This window comes from Dermacentor andersoni, chromosome 7 (assembly GCF_023375885.2).
Source record: "Dermacentor andersoni chromosome 7, qqDerAnde1_hic_scaffold, whole genome shotgun sequence".
Taxonomy (NCBI): domain Eukaryota; kingdom Metazoa; phylum Arthropoda; class Arachnida; order Ixodida; family Ixodidae; genus Dermacentor; species Dermacentor andersoni.
In genome coordinates this window covers 78,936,651-78,952,786 of record NC_092820.1, presented here as the reverse complement: position 1 = coordinate 78,952,786, position 16,136 = coordinate 78,936,651, and the positions used below count along the sequence as shown (strand labels likewise).

The following is a 16,136-nucleotide window of genomic DNA, read 5'->3' as shown; positions in this document are numbered from 1 at the left end:
CTATAGAGATTTATACAGTACCAGTGGCACCCACGACGATAATGGAAGAGAGAATAGTCTAGAGGAATTCGAAATCCCACAGGTAACGCCGGAAGAAGTAAAGAAAGCCTTGGGAGCTATGCAAAGGGGGAAGGCAGCTGGGGAGGATCAGGTAACAGCAAGTTTGTTGAAGGATGGTGGGCAGATTGTTCTACAGAAACTGGCCACCCTGTATACGCAATGGCTCATGACTTCGAGCGTACCCGAATCTTGGAAAAACGCTAACATAATCCTAATCCATAAGAAAGGGGACGCCAAAGACTTGAAAAATTATAAACCGATCAGTTTACTGTCCGTTGCCTACAAAGTATTTACTAAGGTAATTGCAAATAGAATCAGGAACACCTTAGTAGACTTCCGTCAACCAAAGGACCAGGCAGGATTCCGTAAAGGCTACTCAACAATAATGTCATTTTGGGAGAACTTCAGAATGGCTTCACAATAGGTAGGTGTTTAGATGATAACTTATTTGTTCTTACTCAGTGTATTGAAACATCAAAAGTAGAAAGCTGACCGTCATATGTGGCCTTTTTAGACATTACAGGAGCCTATGACAACGTAGACTGCAACATATTCTGGGATATTCTGGAGTGGGAGGGCTCATGTCTTACTTTCTTTACGTTTTCAGCTAATTGATCATGAACTGTATTTTCTGCGCTTGACAGATATTCTAGCTGTCTTTGAAGCTCTCTTTGTTTCTGCAGTTTATCGTGCTGAAGGCTGATTCCTCTTTCTATTGCAATGAACTTAACTTGAATGTTAAATTCCTCCCATGTAGCAATAAAATATTCATCCTCATTTGTCATCAACTCCGTTATCTTTTCCTTAACTCTGCGCACAAATGGTTCATCCTCAAGCAGCTTTTCGTTGAATTTCCACATGTTCCAGTTGAATCGTGTTTTTTTAACTTCCTCCCCTATCGAGAAGCTTACCAAGCTATGATCCGTGAACGATTGTGGTGTGACGTTATAACTATTACAAATGGGGACCATGTCGTCAGAAACATACACTCTGTCCAACCTTGCTCGGCTGTTTCGCTGAATGTGCGTGTACTGCGGAATCATACCCTCAGTGAGGACTCAGCCCACATCTTCTAAGTTGTGGTTTTTCAGTTAGTGTGCTCAAATGGAGAGCACTTTTATCGCGAACCCGTCTCCCTTTTAGTCGGCATTCCGGAGAACACACACAGTTAAAATCACCAAGAAATATGACGAAGCGATCACACTATAGATATTGTTCGATGCATTCAAAAAACAGCAATCGATCATTGACATCGTTTGGCGCATAGACGCATATGTGCCGCTACAACACGCGAGAGAAAGAAAAATCTACAATAGGCATGCGACCAGTTTCCCAAACAGTTACACTTTCTTCAATAATACCAGCACTCTTCCGTATTAGCAACGCACATCCGCCTGATGTGCCATTCGCATGGCACACGCACACATTTTAATGCGCCGTGAAAGGCGTCACCATGCGATCGGTCTGCTCTTGAGTTTCAACCTTAGTTTCATGCAAGGCAACTACATCGAGTTCCTTCTTTATACACAAGCGGCTAAGTTGATATTGCCGCCGTCGCGCTCCAAGGCCCCGAACATTTAACGTGGCAACTTTCAATGATGTCTCTAGTTTCACCGCCATTCATCTACAAAAGCAAGCCGATCGCACGGTGCCGCTGGAAGACAAGCGATCCGAACACACTGCAGAAAACATTGCATACATAACTTTTCCACTGACAACCGCTCGATCCACACGCGTACCTTTAGAGCGTACGCGAAGGCTGATTCCGAAAATGCAGCCATCTCTTCACGACGTTACTCCGGGCGCCCCAGTAGGCGCCGGGTCCTACTTAGGCGGCTTTGCCGCCGGCCGTCTGTCCGGCGGGATGGTTGGTTTCAGGCGCACGCGTACACGACGATCCGCCTGCGCTTTTGGCGGCGGCTCGTCTATGGCCCCGTTGTCAAGGTTGCCGCCCAGGTTGCCGGTTGAGCCCCTCGCTCTTTTCATAGCCGCATTGCTTGCACTCGATTCTTCGACGTCCATCAAGGGTGTTGCCGGTCCGTGCTCCGTGGCGGACACCTCGGCCGTGGCGGATTTTGCGGCCGATTCTTCCTTGCCTCCTTCGTCGCATGCCCTTTGCACTGCATCTTTCGGGTCCGTAGGCAGCACATTTCCCACCTTCGTGGATATAGCAGCCGGAACAGAAGGTGTTGCAACTGTGTCCGACGGTGAAACTATATATAGCACGCGGGAAGCCTCATCAACGTCAGCCTCGTCCATTAACAGGTCAGCCACGTCCCCTCGAAGCGCAGGTTCTGTGACGGATGCGTAAGTCTTAACACATTCCGTCTCCTCGTGGCCGTAGCGACGGCAAACTGCACATCTCGGGACGCGGTAATCACGTCCGACATGTCCGGTGATTCGGCTCTTCAGGCAAAGGGGTGCTCTCCCCGGTACAACAATTAGGGTCTGCTCACCAGCTACACGAAATTGTTGGGGCAGGTCTTCTACGGTCATACCCGTCTTCAGAACCAGGGACACCGCACGTGTCGGCGATGCTTTATCTTGAACTGCGTGAACACGCCACTTTTCATGGAAAACGCCCGTGACCTTTCCGTACGATAACAGGGCTGTCCGTATATCCTCGTCCGACACGTTATGTAGCATCCAATGCAGCTTCAGCCGCACGGCCTGATCGGATGGATCAATGACAATGCACTGATGTTCATTCACCTTGAGGTCCTTGGCGCTTGAAAGCCTCTTCACGCCCTCGTCGCTCTTGAAAGTCACCGCCCAAACGTGGCTCATCTGATACGCCCCTATAGGGCGATGACATCAGGAAGTAGGCCTAAGCTAGCCAACGCATCTCAGAAATGCTCCACACGATACGGCCTGGAACTCACATCCGCATGCAGAAAAACTATTTAAAACAATCCGACCTGTCGGAAGTTGAGGCAGCAAGGGTATTCCGGGTCTTCTGAGGCAAAACTCCTGGTACCGCGGCCCTGCTGGGCCGCTGAAGCACCGCTTCTACGGAGCTCATGATCGGCACGTCCTCTCGCTAGCGCGGCAGAAAGCCGAATCGCTAGACCACGCCGGAACGGAGCAACACGTTGCGCAAGATGGCTTCAATCAGTGCGAATGCACTGCTAAGGCATCTAATATTCGCCAAAGCAAGTAAAAAATTGTGGAAAGGTCTCACCCAGATTTGAACTCGGATGGCTGGATTCAAAGTCCAAAGTGCTGACCGTTACACCATGCGACCAATCCAAATTTTCCGACGCCGGGAATCGAACCCGGGTCTCCTGGGTGAGAGCCAGGTATCCTAGCCACTAGACCACGCCGGAACGGAGCAACACGCTGCGCAAGTTGGCTTCAATCAGTGCGTATGGTCTGCTATGGCATTTAATATTCGCCAAAGCAAGTAAAAAATTGTGGAAAGGTCTCACCGAGATTTGAACTCGGATCACTGGATTCAAATTCCAAAGTGCTGACCATTACACCATGAGACCATATCCAAATTTTCCGACGCCGGGAATCGAACCCGGGCCTCCTGGGTGAGAGCCAGGTATCCTAGCCACTAGACCACGCCGGAACGGAGCAACACGCTGCGCAAGTTGGCTTCAATCAGTGCGAATGCACTGCTAAGGCATCTAATATTCGCCAAAGCAAGTAAAAAATTGTGGACAGGTCTCACCGAGATTTGAACTCGGATCGCTGGATTCAAAGTCCAAAGTGCTGACCATTTCACCATGAGACCATATCCAAATTTTCCGACGCCGGGAATCGAACCCGGGCCTCCTGGGTGAAAGCCAGGTATCCTAGCCACTAGACCACGCCGGAACGGAGCAACACGCTGCGCAAGTTGGCTTCAATCAGTGCGTATGGTCTGCTATGGCATTTAATATTCGCCAAAGCAAGTAAAAAATTGTGGAAAGGTCTCACCCAGATTTGAACTCGGATGGCTGGATTCAAAGTCCAAAGTGCTGACCGTTACACCATGCGACCATATCCAAATTTTCCGACGCCGGGAATCGAACCCGGGTCTCCTGGGTGAGAGCCAGGTATCCTAGCCACTAGACCACGCCGGAACGGAGCAACACGCTGCGCAAGTTGGCTTCAATCAGTGCGTATGGTCTGCTATGGCATTTAATATTCGCCAAAGCAAGTAAAAAATTGTGGAAAGGTCTCGCCGAGATTTGAACTCGGATCGCTGGATTCAAAGTCCAAAGTGCTGACCATTACACCATGAGACCATATCAAAATTTTCCGACGCCGGGAATCGAACCCGGGCCTCCTGGGTGAGAGCCAGGTATCCTAGCCACTAGACCACGCCGGAACGGAGCAACACGCTGCGCAAGTTGGCTTCAATCAGTGCGAATGCACTGCTAAGGCATCTAATATTCGCCAAAGCAAGTAAAAAATTGTGGAAAGGTCTCACCGAGATTTGAACTCGGATCGCTGGATTCAAAGTCCAAAGTGCTGACCATTACACCATGAAACCATATTCAAATTTTCCGACGCCGGGAATCGAACCCGGGCCTCCTGGGTGAGAGCCAGGTATCCTAGCCACTAGACCACGCCGGAAGTTTTTTTTTCTTTATTTCCAATGTGACAAAACAAAACAGAGAAACCAATACAAAAATGTTAACAGCGCCAACCAGTAGCTTGTTGACGCGACATTGCTAAAAACGTTTTAATGACACTAGGTCATTAAGTACAGGTTACCATGTTGGCTGTTCGTCCTGGGATTGGTACACATCTCGGATATCGGCAATACTTTCAATGAAGTTTTCTCTTACCAATCTTACAATAGGATCTGCATGTCTGACAGCCATTCTTGTTTTCCACATGCTATGCATGCTTAATACCATGAACATGTCATAGGGCACACCCCCGTCATTGTTAACCGCAAGAAAGTTAATTCCATATGGTGTGAGGGGCAGATCTTTTTTTCAGCGTTCTCTGGAGGACGTCCCAATGAAAAATTGAATCTAAACAGTCTATAAATATATGTGTTACTGTTTCTGGCTTGCGGCATAAAATGCAGTCAACTGACCAGGGAAGAAAAAAGCCCTTTTCCTGCAGCCAGGGTTTGACTGGGAGCGTGCCACTGTGGAGTTGAAAAAAGAAAGTTTTCACAGACGACCGAACCGGCATTTTTTTAACTCTCTTTAAAACATCCTTACCCGGACCGGCAGAAAAAATGGCTCGATATAAAGGTACTGGAAGCATCACATCACGGAGATCTTTGTACAATTGTTTCTTTGATACTATAATGAGATAATCAAACGAGAAACGTACTCGAAGAATCTTGAAAGCACTTACAACTTCACGTAGATACCCGCACAAGCCGCTTCCAGTAACGCCACACGATGACACAATAAACTCAGGGAGAGCATTCTGCAGTCTCACTTGAAGCACTGCTCGCAAAAATGGGTCATGCTGGTCCCGCAAGAAACTAAACCTTGAGACAATCTGCCACAGAAAAAGATGAGCTAAGCCAAGCCCTCCTGCTTTGAGTGAGTGAAATAAGTTGAGACGACTTGTGCGTTCCCATGTTGAATTCCATACAAACGATGCGAGAATTCTATGCAATTTCTGCGCACTAGTTCGTGACATAGCGAGCACCTGCAACACATACCGAATTCGCGCAACACGGAACGTATTGCAAATAGTTGACCTGGTAAATATGGATAAATTTTTTCCGCCCCATTTCGTAGTTTTCTGGCGCATTTTCTCAGCTTCTTCTCTCCAGTATTCTGAAGGCTCATCATACCAGTTTAAAGGTGCTCCTAGATATTTTGTAGGAGAGTCTGTCCACTGTAAATCTTCAAAGACATTCGGCTTCTCATCCCAGCTGCCATGCCAAAAACCGGCGCACTTCTCCCAGTTAACAGCGCTTCCAGACATTTTGCAATACGTTCGAGCTTGTTTAAGAGTTTCACGAACACTTTTTTTATCCCCACAAAAGACGGCTACATCATCCGCATAGGAGAGAATTTTGACTTCACTGGCCATTAAACGAAAACCGCGTATTTTCTCATTGTGTATAACTTTCAAGCAAAAAGGCTCCAAGTAAATTGCGAAGAGAAGTGACGAAGCCGGGCATCCTTGTTTTATGCTTCTACATAAGTTAATGTTACCAGAGAGTTGTTTATTCACTAATAAGTTCGTGCTACACCCTTCGTAAGACAGTTTTATGCCTTCTAATATAATGTTTCCAACATTCACGTGCTCTAGAATAGAAAAGAGCACACTGTGCACAACACGGTCGAAGGCCTTCTCCATGTCTATTTGCATCATAGCAACTCTTCCTTCCCAGGCATCGCAACACTCCAGAATACTTCTTGCCACATGTATGTTATTAAGTATCGACCGGCCTCTTATGCCACAAGTTTGGTGTGGGCCTACTATTGATGTCATCACTGATTGCAACCTTCTTGCTAACACCTTCATGAATATCTTATAATCTACATTGGATAAAGTTATGGGGCGATACGACCGTACTGAGAGCAGCTTTACAGGGTCATCGCATTCCGGGATCAGCACTGTATGGGTTTTTCGGAAAGAAGGTGGCATGTATTTTACTTTATAAGCCTCGGCTAGAACACGGTGTAAAATGGCTGCTAGTTGATGCTTAAATGCCTTGTAGAAAGCTGCCCCTAGGCCATCAGGTCCGGGCGCCTTTCCAGGTTTGAGTTCGTCAATTGCAGTTTCGATCTCATTCAACGTAATCGGTTCCTCGAGGACTGTCTTGACGTCATCATCTAGCCTCGGCATTAAAGGCAAGTATTCGCTATCAAAGCCAGCTTCTACCGCTCCTTTGCAGCTTAACAACTCTCTGTAGTGCTCGAAGAAGGCACGCTGTATTGTCTTACTATCGCTACTACGCACGTCACCGTATTCGATTTCTTTTATTTCATTTTGCGATGCGTATCTTTTCTCTTCGCTCAAAGCGCGTCTTGTGGGCGTTTCCCCGAGCCACAAATGCTCTGAGCGCGCACGTATCACTGACCCCCTATATCTCTTGACATCAATGATTTCAAGCTCATCTTTTATATTCCTTATCTCTGTTGACAAATCTTCTGGCTGTGTGCATTTTATCGACAACAATACGTTAAGCTTATTTCGTAATTCATTTTCTTTTCTTTTGTTTATTGTAGCGTAACACAGATGCTCTTTCAATGGCTGTTTTTTTAAATTCCTGTTTAATCTCTTCCCACATCGCTATAAACCCCGCAGATTCACTAGCAAGCATCTCTCGTATACGTTCTTTTATAAACGCGAGAAAGGTTGCGTCGTCCAGAAGATTGACGTTGAATTTCCATAAGTACCAAATAAAAGGGTGGTTTTCTTTTCTCTTGCCGAGCGAGAACATTACAAGACTGTGGTCGCTGAAGGATACGTGCCTCACGTCATAGCTTCTACACAACGGAACCAGTCTCGCCAATATATAAGCTCGATCTAATCTCGCGTGACTGCCCCGTTGGAAATGCGTAAACACAGTATGCTTTCCACTGCAAAACACCGCACCAACGTCTTCTAATTCACGCTCTCGGGTTGCTGCGAGCAAGAAACCTGCACTTTGATCGCGTACAAGCAAGTTGTTATTCCGGTCGTCAGAAAAACAAACACAATTGAAGTCTCCCAGCAAGATAACATAGCGCTCAGATTTCATATAGACATCAAGTTTTCCAAAAAAGTCACGGCGTTCTCTTTCATTATTTGGGGCGTATATGCAAATTACCCGCCACTCCGAATTCCAGAGCAAAAAGTCACACACAATCATTCGACCTTCATCACAAACAAATACAGATTGCGGAACAATTTCTAAAGATTTCCGCAACAACAAAACACACCCACCGGAACTGCCGACAGCATGGGAAACGCACGCACTGTACCGCGCACTAAATGTTTGAACCATTCGGTCGGTGCGCTCTTCACTTTCAATTCTTGTTTTCTGTAGAGCGACAATGTCTAAATCATTTTCTTGCAATAACCGGCTGACCTGGTACTGCCGCCTTTTCGCGCCCAGGCCTCGGACATTCAGCGTACCAATGCGTAAAGCTATCACAGATTTTGAAGCCATTTCCTTTTTTTTTTAGAAGAAAAACAAGCATACTAGTTCAAGCGAACCCATACATCCTGCCATTTCTCGGATCGCGCACAATTCTTTCTTGGCAAAAGCAACCGAACTTTACAATTGTACTCTGCAGCCCGTCCCTCACCTCGCATACAGGCATTACTGGGCGACGCCCTCGTTATTACGGGGGCGCCTTCGGTAGAGTCGGACTGGAATCCGGCGGAATGTGAGGCTTTGGTTTGAAAGAAGGACGGCGGTACGAACTTTCTTTCCTGGGCGGCTCCTGTGCCTTCCCGCGGCCCCCTTCGTCACCTTCGGAAACTTGCGTGTGTGGGCGTTTCGCAGACGAGCTGCTCGCGACGTCCATGTCTTCTTGGTCGCTACTCGGCGAGGCTTGAGTGGTGTCAGAGACGTCTTTGACGGCGCACGTTGGCGTAGCGGTAACCTGTCGTACAGGTGCCACGTCACCGTTGTCGCTTCCAACACTTTTCGCAATTTCCTTCTCGGACGTTTCAACAGCTGTCGACGTAGGTTGTCTGTCCTTGATTCCCGCAGCCTCCGCCGCGTCCGCCTCGTCCATGATGTGCTCGGTGGGGTCCTCCCGGCTCCTTTGGCTTGCTACGCTTGCGTAGGTTTTAGCGCACTGGTTATCGTCATGTCCGAACCGCCGACAGAGCTTGCACCGTGGAACGCGGCAGTCTCGGCGAATGTGCCCTGTTCGCTGACACCGCAGGCAAAGCGGCGGTCTCCCCGGTGCCACCACAAGGGCCGTAATGCTAGACACTCGTAGCTGGTGTGGCAGGTCGTCCAAAGTCACGCCACCCTTCAGCTGCAGATTAACCGTCCGTGTCGAAGAGCCCTTATCGCCGAGTCCTGGTAAACGCCGTTGTTCTCTGCAAACGTCCGTCACTTTGCCGTACGGTGCAAGAGCAGCGCGCACGTCTTCATCTTGTATGTGGTAAAGCAGCCAATAGAGCCTTAGGCGGACAGCATGGGTGCTCGGATCTATCACGAGGCAGCGGTGATTCTTCACAGTCACATCAGTTTCGGCGAGCAACTTTTTCATTCCTTCCGCGCTCTTGAAGGTCACCGCCCACACGTGGTTCATCTGAAACGCCCCCAAGGCAACTACCTCGGGGAGCAGTTCCAGACGATCCAATGTATCTCGGAAGTCCTCAGCTCGAAACGGCCTGGCTTTAACGCTGCCGTGAAGAAAAACAGTATTTAAAACAGACGAACCTGAAGGCAGTTGTGGCAAAATAACGTCATAGTCCGTAGAATCCTGTGCATCTGTCCGGTTACCGCGGCCCTGCTGGGCCGCATTCGCCGCTCCAAGGGAGCTCGACATTACACGAGCGTACACTACGGTGGCCGGAAGTGGAATCCACTAGACCACGCCAGAACGGAGCAACACGCTGCCCAAGTTGGCTTCAATCAGTGCGAATGCTCTGCTATGGTACCTAAAATATTCGTCAAAGCAAGTAAAAAATTGTGGGAAGGTCTCACCGAGATTTGGACTCGGATCGCTAGATTCAAAGTTCTGACCATTACACCATGAGACCATAGCCAAATTTTCCGACGCCGGGAATCGAACCCGGGCCTCCTGGGTGAGAGCCAGGTATCCTAGCCACTAGACCACGCCGGAACGGAGTAACACGCTGCGCAAGTTGGCTTCAATCAGTGCGAACGCTCTGCCATGGCATCTAAAATATCCGCCAAAACAAGCAAAAAATTGTGGCAAGGTCTCACCGAGATTTGAACTCGGATCGCTGGATTCAAAGTTCTGACCATTACACCATGAGACCATAGCCAAATTTTCCGACGCCGGGAATCGAACCCGGGCCTCCTGGGTGAGAGCCAGGTATCCTAGCCACTAGACCACGCCGGAACGGAGTAACACGCTGCGCAAGTTGGCTTCAATCAGTGCGAATGCTCTGCTATGGCATCTAAAATATTCGCCAAAGCAAGCAAGAAATTGTGGGATGGGCTCACCGAGATTTGAACTCAGATCGCTGGATTCAAAGTTCTGACCATTACACCATGAAACCATATCCAAATTTTCCGACGCCGGGAATCGAACCCGGGCCTCCTGGGTGAGAGCCAGGTATCCTAGCCACTAGACCACGCCGGAACGGAGTAACACGCTGCGCAAGTTGGCTTCAATCAGTGCGAACGCTCTGCTATGGTACCTAAAATATTTGTCAAAGCAAGTAAAAAATTGCGGGAAGGTCTCACCGAGATTTGAACTCGGATCGCTGGATTCAAAGTTCTGACCATTACACCATGAGACCATAGCCAAATTTTCCGACGCCGGGAATCGAACCCGGGCCTCCTGGGTGAGAGCCAGGTATCCTAGCCACTAGACCACGCCGGATTTTTTTTTTTTTTTTTTTCTTTATTGCCAATCCTCGACATGTCACCACAACACACATTCCTTAAATGATATAAACAAAGACCAAAGAAGCAAAAACGAAAGAATACACAAACGGAACAAAGAACAGTAATATTTACATTCGTTGCCGTCCGCTACTGTGGCACGACGTTGTCGGATTAAAATTCCTTTAGTGCTGTAAGGGGTTCAACCCTCGACAGCCACTCAGGAACAGGCTGTTGCAACTTCTGCACTTCCACATACCGTTGCATGCATTCCCGGAAGTATACACGCGCTGGTCGGGCATCCGGGTCACAATGGTAGCCCGCCATTCTTGCGCGCCATAAACAGTGGAGGCCCGTAAGCATGATGACGTCGTACGGGAAACCTTCGTCGTCATATACTGGCAGAAACCTGATTCCGTGGGGATCTATAGGTAGCTCTTTTTTTTAGAGTCCTTTGTAACACGTCCCAGAAAAAGACCCCTTCCCAACAGTGGATGAAGACATGATCTATGCTTTCTGCTTTTTTACATATAAGGCAGTGGGTTCCCCATGGCATGTAGAACCCACGTTGTTCAAGAAAGATTTTAACAGGTAGAGTACCGGTGTGTAATTTAAAGAAGAACGATTTAGTGGCTGGTTGAACTGGCATCTTCTTCACCCTTTTCAATACATCTAGGCCTGGGCCTCCACTGTACAGGGCTCTGTACATGGGTACCAGCAATACACTGTCACATAAATCACGATATAACGTTTTCCGTTTTACACTCCACAAATATGCACTAGAAAAACGAACACGCAAAAAGGAAACACTCTGAATTATTTCCCTAAAGAAACCACGAACTGGTCCTGGCATTATTTCGGTGCCTACAACGAATTCGGGAAGTGATCTTGACAACCTCATTTGGATAGCGGTGCGTAGAAATGGGTCATTTGTGTCTCGAAAAAAGAAGAACCTGTTTACTAGTTGACGCAAGAAGAGGTGCGCCAACCCCAGACCACCATCCTTCACGCGCCGAAAGAGATTATCTCGGCTACATCGCTCCCAGCTCGATGCCCACACGAAAACAGCGAACACGCGGTGCAGTTTCTGCACATTAATCCGAGAGCACTGTAGGACCTGCATTACGTACCAGATCTTTGTTACGAGAAACATGTTGCACGCTGTTGCTTTCGCGAACATTGACAGGTGACCGGCGTTCCATCGGTCGGCTTTTTCTTTTATTTCTTTTGTCCGCTCCTTCCAGTACTCGCTACTGTCCTTGTAGGCATCAAGGGGTGCGCCAAGGTACTTAACTGGCGTCGTGACCCAGGTGACGTTCGAAAAGTGGTCTGGGGTGGACGCCCATCCCCTGTGCCAAAACCCCAAACATTTCTGCCAGTTCACGAAGCTATTAGTGGCATTACCAAACAGTCTGACGATACTCACAGCGTTCAATACACTTTGCGTATCTTTACAACATACGGCCACATCGTCAGCATATGCCAATAACTTCACCTCTGCTGCTTGGAGGCAAAATCCCTTAATGTATTCATTTTCAATGATGGCCTGACATAGCGTTTCTATGTAAACACAAAACAGGAGTGGGCTGAGTGGACAACCCTGGCGAACGGAGCGCTTCACGTTAATGGGGGCCCCCAGCCTTTGATTAATTATAAGTCTCGTATAGCAACTCCGGTACGCCATGGTCACCCCCTCAGTGATTATGTGGCCAAAATTAACATGTTCAAGGATGGTGAGCAATATCTCGTGAGAAACGCAATCAAACGCTTTCTCCAAGTCAAGCTGGAGGATCGCTACTGCATCACACATGGCATCACAACACTCCAGCACACACTTCAACTTGTGAATGTTAGTGAAGATTGTTCTTCCGTGAATGCCACACGTTTGGTGTGGGCCGACTACTTCCTTAATGACTGACTGCATACGCCGTGCCAGCACCTTCATCAGTATTTTGTAGTCACAGTTAGTAAGCGCTATGGGTCTATAGGAGGAAAGTTGCTTGAGCTTCTCGGTCTCTTCTGTTTTAGGTATTAGTACTGTATGGGACTGGCCGAAAGATGGTGGAAATATTTTCATTTGGTATGCTTCATTGAAAATTGCGGTCAAGATAGGAGCTAGGTGGCTTTTGAACGATTTGTACCAAGCGGCACAAAGACCGTCTGGACCTGGTGACTTGCCAGGGTTCAGGTCTTCGATGGCCTTTATCACTTCCTGTTCAGTTATTTGTCCTTCCAACGTTTCTTTAACGTCACTCGACAGCTGTGGCATTCGCTGCAAAAATAAGTCCTTGAAACTTTGCATGTTGACGGGCCTGAATGCGAAAAGCTTTTGGAAATGTTCAAAGAAGGCACGCCCTATATTCTTCGTATCAGTTACTACCAGCCCGTTATATTCGATGGCCTCAATCTGTTTGCGTCTGGAGTGCTTTTTTTCTAATCCCAGTGCTCTTTTCGAAGGCATTTCCCCGCATGCTAGTCTTTCTGCTCTCGCGCGCACGAGCGCACCTCGATAACGCTCTTCATCGAAAACCTCGAGCTTTTTCTTAATAGCACGCATATCTTCTTGATAAGCTCCGGGTTGCATGCATTCGAGCGTCACGAATTTTTCCAGTAATGTTTTTAAATCCCTTTCTCTTGCCTTCTCTTCATATCGTAGTACGCTACTTCTTTCAATTGCCTTGATTTTAATAGATTGTTTCGACAGCTCCCATTCCTCGCCCAATTTCATAGAACTGTCTTTTCCAAAAGAATTCAGAGCATTCACTACCGTCTCGTTAAAAGTATCGTCCCGTAGAAGCTCAGCATTCATTTTCCACAGTTCCCAGACGAATTCGTTTCGTTCTTTTTTGCGGCCCACCCTGCATTTTACCAGGCAGTGGTCAGAAAAGGATACGGCAGTAACTGCATAGCACTGGCATTTTTCTACTAAATGATATGACAGGTAGATACGGTCTAATCGTGCATGACTTGTTCCCTGGAAGTGGGTGTACTTCACTTCTCGGTCAGCCCCGAAACACTGAGCGATATCCTCTAATTCAAATTCATGTATGATCTGCGCCATGATATCGCTGCTTTTGTCGTAAATTACGCGTCGCGTAGACCTGTCTTCGATGTTCAATACACAATTGAAGTCCCCAACACAGGCTATCGTTTTGTGCACAGACAAGTGGTGCCTCAAGTTCAAAAAGAAATTTACCCTTTCTTGCACCGTATTAGGCGCATAAATGCACAGCACGCGCCATTGGACATCGCAATAGCTGAAATCACAAACGACAAGTCGACCGGAAGAGCACGAGAAGTAACCGTCTATAACCAGGCCTGGAAGCTTCCTCACGAACAAGACACACCCCGCCGAAGTCCCTAAGGCGTGGCTCACTACCGTATAGTAGTTGTACGTGAACCTTTGCACCATGCTCCCGGTCTCCTCCTCGCCGTCTACCTTGGTTTCTTGCACTGCTAAAACGTCGAGGTCGTGGTCCACTAGCAGTCGATACACCTGACTCTGTTTCCTTTTGGCGGCCAGACCTCGAACGTTTAGCGTGCCGAGGCTAAGCGACGGGTTGGTAGCCATTACTGATTTAAACGGGAGGGGAGAAGGCCCGGAGCATGGTGCTCACCTTAACGTCTAGCTGACCGCTAGACGCCTCCGTGGCCATCCGGTGGCCGTCGTCCGAGTTCGTCTTTGGTCGGCTTCGGGGTGAGCCTACGGTCAGCCTCCAGGTTAGGCTTAGGCTTGAGGGTGGAGCGCCTGCCGGGTAGCGTCTTAGCTGGCGGCGCCTCGGAGTCACCGCTGGCCTTTCCGTCCACTTTCTCCTCCTGCTGCAGGGACCTCTTCACCGGTGCCGAGACGCTTTCGACGCGGGCGCTAGCAGGGGTCGCGTTGTCGTTTTCCGCTGCCTCCGTAGTATCTGTAGCCGGCTGGCGGCTCTCATTTTCTGTCTGGGTCACCCTGACGCTGATTAGTGCGGTTTCTGGCTCGTCGGGAGGAGGGACATTATTCGGTCCTCCTTTAGTCGGCGTCGTCGTCCCGCTCGCTTCTGCCACCGCATTGCCGCTTCCAGCTCCCTTGGCCGCATCCTCGGCCTCGGTCACGTCCATCATGTGGTCTGATGTCAACGGCTCGCTCTCCGCCGACCCCGCGGCTGCTGCGTATGAACGTACACAGTCCGTGTCGTTGTGTCCGAAAAGCCTGCACCGGGAGCAACGGGGAACCTTACATTCTCGACGAACGTGACCAGAGCCCCGGCAGCGCAGGCACTGCATGGGGCGACCTGGGGCTACGACCAGCGCAAGCTCGCCGGCGACGCGGATCTGGTGGGGCAGGTCGTCGACTTTCAGTCCAGCCTTCAGCTGCAGCAGCACAGCTCGGGTCGTCGAGCCCTTGTCGGAAACGCCATCCACCCGCCAGCGCTCCCGGGTTACTTCCGTGACTTTGCCAAAGGAAGCCAGCGCAGTCTTTACGTCTTCATCATCCACACCATGAAGAAGCCAGTGAAGACGAAGCTTCACCTGCTGTTCTTTAGGGTCGATGACCAGGCAGCGACGCCCCTTGACCTGAAGCTCCTTCAGTGCAGCCAGCTTTTGGGCCATCTCGGCTGTCTTCATCGTCACAGCCCATACGTGGTTGATTTGGTACGCTCCAAGGGCGACGACGCCAGAGAGCATACCAAGAGCTTGAAGCGCGTCCCGAAAATCCTCTACGCGAAACGGGCGAACACGAGTGTCGCCGTGCAAAAAAACTGTGTTTAACACGATGCGTCCTGTAGGTAGACGAGGCAAAATAATCTGGTAGTCCTTATCTTCCGATGTCGAAAGCCTGTTGCCGCGGCTAACAGCCGCATAAGCCGCTCCACTGGAGCTCATGATCCCGCGATCCGTTCAGCTCGGGAGCCGGAAGCAGAATGATTTTTTTTTCTTTATTGCCATTCTTTGACAACTGAAACAGACATACAGATGGCGTAAGGATGATATGTACAGTGCTGTGGTGATATAACCACCTCCCGTCATTTGGCAAGCGTGCATTGTTAGAACCTCTTTAGACAGACGAGTTCATCTAACAAGGTAGCCCATTCAGGCTTATCTAGTCGTACATTGCAAGCCTCGCGCAAGAACAAAATACTTTCAGTAAAGTGCTCTCTAGCTGGGCGAATAACCAGTCTTTCATGCCTGACGTCCATGCGTGTTTTCCACAGACTGTGTAGAATCAGCGCCATAAGCATATCATAAGGAACACCATCTTCACTGGCAATTGGAAGGAAACGGATGCCGTACGGTGTGATAGGCAACTCCTTTTTTAGTGTACGTTGCAGAATGTCCCACAAGAAAAGTGCGTCTGAGCAATCCAAAAATATGTGTTCGATCGTCTCTGGTTTTCTACACCTGCTGCAGTTGACCGACCATGCGAGAAAGAGGCCTTTTTCTTGTAGCCAAGGTTTGACGGGAAGAGTTCCAGTATGTAATTGGAAGAAAAACGTTTTAACCCCAGATCGCACTGGCATCCGTTTCACTCGCTTCAATACATCTGCTCCTGTGCTCGGTGAATACATAGATCGGTACAAAGGAACAGGCATACAAACGTCAACTAGGTCCTTATACATTTTTTTTCTTGCAACAATAGCAAGATAATCAAATGAAA

The 16,136-nt window shown here is 48.8% G+C and overlaps 14 non-coding genes across 14 annotated transcripts; all 14 read right to left on the bottom strand.

Annotated features, from left to right (window-relative positions):
• Nucleotides 1-3,314: 3,314 nt before the first annotated feature.
• TRNAE-CUC (transfer RNA glutamic acid (anticodon CUC)) lies at nucleotides 3,315-3,386 on the bottom strand. Its single transcript has one exon. It is a non-coding gene; the product is annotated as a tRNA-Glu (tRNA).
• Nucleotides 3,387-3,479: 93 nt separating this feature from the next.
• TRNAQ-UUG (transfer RNA glutamine (anticodon UUG)) lies at nucleotides 3,480-3,551 on the bottom strand. Its single transcript has one exon. It is a non-coding gene; the product is annotated as a tRNA-Gln (tRNA).
• Nucleotides 3,552-3,562: 11 nt separating this feature from the next.
• Nucleotides 3,563-3,634, bottom strand: TRNAE-CUC (transfer RNA glutamic acid (anticodon CUC)). Its single transcript has one exon. It is a non-coding gene; the product is annotated as a tRNA-Glu (tRNA).
• A 93-nt stretch (nucleotides 3,635-3,727) lies between these two features.
• Nucleotides 3,728-3,799, bottom strand: TRNAQ-UUG (transfer RNA glutamine (anticodon UUG)). Its single transcript has one exon. It is a non-coding gene; the product is annotated as a tRNA-Gln (tRNA).
• An 11-nt stretch (nucleotides 3,800-3,810) lies between these two features.
• Nucleotides 3,811-3,882, bottom strand: TRNAE-UUC (transfer RNA glutamic acid (anticodon UUC)). Its single transcript has one exon. It is a non-coding gene; the product is annotated as a tRNA-Glu (tRNA).
• Nucleotides 3,883-4,058: 176 nt separating this feature from the next.
• Nucleotides 4,059-4,130, bottom strand: TRNAE-CUC (transfer RNA glutamic acid (anticodon CUC)). The gene has a single exon. It is a non-coding gene; the product is annotated as a tRNA-Glu (tRNA).
• Nucleotides 4,131-4,223: 93 nt separating this feature from the next.
• On the bottom strand, nucleotides 4,224-4,295 carry TRNAQ-UUG (transfer RNA glutamine (anticodon UUG)). Its single transcript has one exon. It is a non-coding gene; the product is annotated as a tRNA-Gln (tRNA).
• Nucleotides 4,296-4,306: 11 nt separating this feature from the next.
• Nucleotides 4,307-4,378, bottom strand: TRNAE-CUC (transfer RNA glutamic acid (anticodon CUC)). Its single transcript has one exon. It is a non-coding gene; the product is annotated as a tRNA-Glu (tRNA).
• Nucleotides 4,379-4,471: 93 nt separating this feature from the next.
• TRNAQ-UUG (transfer RNA glutamine (anticodon UUG)) lies at nucleotides 4,472-4,543 on the bottom strand. Its single transcript has one exon. It is a non-coding gene; the product is annotated as a tRNA-Gln (tRNA).
• An 11-nt stretch (nucleotides 4,544-4,554) lies between these two features.
• TRNAE-CUC (transfer RNA glutamic acid (anticodon CUC)) lies at nucleotides 4,555-4,626 on the bottom strand. Its single transcript has one exon. It is a non-coding gene; the product is annotated as a tRNA-Glu (tRNA).
• Nucleotides 4,627-9,698: 5,072 nt separating this feature from the next.
• Nucleotides 9,699-9,770, bottom strand: TRNAE-CUC (transfer RNA glutamic acid (anticodon CUC)). The gene has a single exon. It is a non-coding gene; the product is annotated as a tRNA-Glu (tRNA).
• A 171-nt stretch (nucleotides 9,771-9,941) lies between these two features.
• On the bottom strand, nucleotides 9,942-10,013 carry TRNAE-CUC (transfer RNA glutamic acid (anticodon CUC)). The gene has a single exon. It is a non-coding gene; the product is annotated as a tRNA-Glu (tRNA).
• Nucleotides 10,014-10,184: 171 nt separating this feature from the next.
• On the bottom strand, nucleotides 10,185-10,256 carry TRNAE-CUC (transfer RNA glutamic acid (anticodon CUC)). Its single transcript has one exon. It is a non-coding gene; the product is annotated as a tRNA-Glu (tRNA).
• Nucleotides 10,257-10,427: 171 nt separating this feature from the next.
• On the bottom strand, nucleotides 10,428-10,499 carry TRNAE-CUC (transfer RNA glutamic acid (anticodon CUC)). Its single transcript has one exon. It is a non-coding gene; the product is annotated as a tRNA-Glu (tRNA).
• Nucleotides 10,500-16,136: the final 5,637 nt, after the last annotated feature.